This window comes from Trachymyrmex septentrionalis, unplaced genomic scaffold (assembly GCF_001594115.1).
Source record: "Trachymyrmex septentrionalis isolate Tsep2-gDNA-1 unplaced genomic scaffold, Tsep1.0 scaffold16, whole genome shotgun sequence".
Taxonomy (NCBI): domain Eukaryota; kingdom Metazoa; phylum Arthropoda; class Insecta; order Hymenoptera; family Formicidae; genus Trachymyrmex; species Trachymyrmex septentrionalis.
This window is the reverse complement of record NW_017304758.1, coordinates 954,050-954,728: the sequence shown is the minus strand read 5'-3', so window position 1 is coordinate 954,728 and position 679 is coordinate 954,050. Positions and strand designations below refer to the sequence as shown.

The 679-nt window shown below is 27.0% G+C and overlaps 1 protein-coding gene across 4 annotated transcripts in view; it reads left to right on the top strand.

The window, feature by feature from the left end:
- LOC108746118 (protein argonaute-2) overlaps positions 1-679 on the top strand; it is a 23,352-nt gene that overhangs the window by 20,641 nt on the left and 2,032 nt on the right. The window lies entirely within an intron of this gene.

The window sequence follows — 679 nt, the reverse complement described above, 5'->3', positions numbered from 1 at the left end:
AATTTTAAATATTAAACAATATAAAGATATATTATCAAATATTAAATAATATAAAGATTAAAATATAAGGGGAAATAGGACTCAGCGCGGTAATCGTTGCATAAGTATAATAATGGAAATATTAATTTTTAATGTAAAGTGTAAAAGTATATAAGAAGTTGATATAAAACCATTTCGACTTACTTCAAGTAATTCTCAACGATATCAATATAATTCTAATTTAGTAATGCATCAACCATGGTGCCAACCATCCAACATCACAATGATGTTCCTTAGCTTCATCTCAGTATACAGCCCAGAAGGAAACAAGAATTTTTATAAAGTAAAGTTATAATAAGAATGAGAGAATGTCACAGATATATGTGAAATTATTTTTTAAAAAAGAACCGACAGAGAGAGAGAGAGAGAGAGAGAGAGAGAGAGAGAGAGAGAGAGAGAGCAGATTGACACTCACCGAATTGATGCAAATTGTGCGTCAAATATTAAAGATTTTCAATAAAAAATGTATGACAATCCCTCTGCGGTGAATAAGTGGCAAGTTTTCAGAGATGAAAGTGATCTGAAATAAAAAAGTAAAAAATATTAATAATTTTTCTGTAAATAAATACAATAACTAAAATGTAGGATTTTTTTCGTTGAAAATTTAGGAAAACAATTTAATTTAAAAAAATTTTTTTTT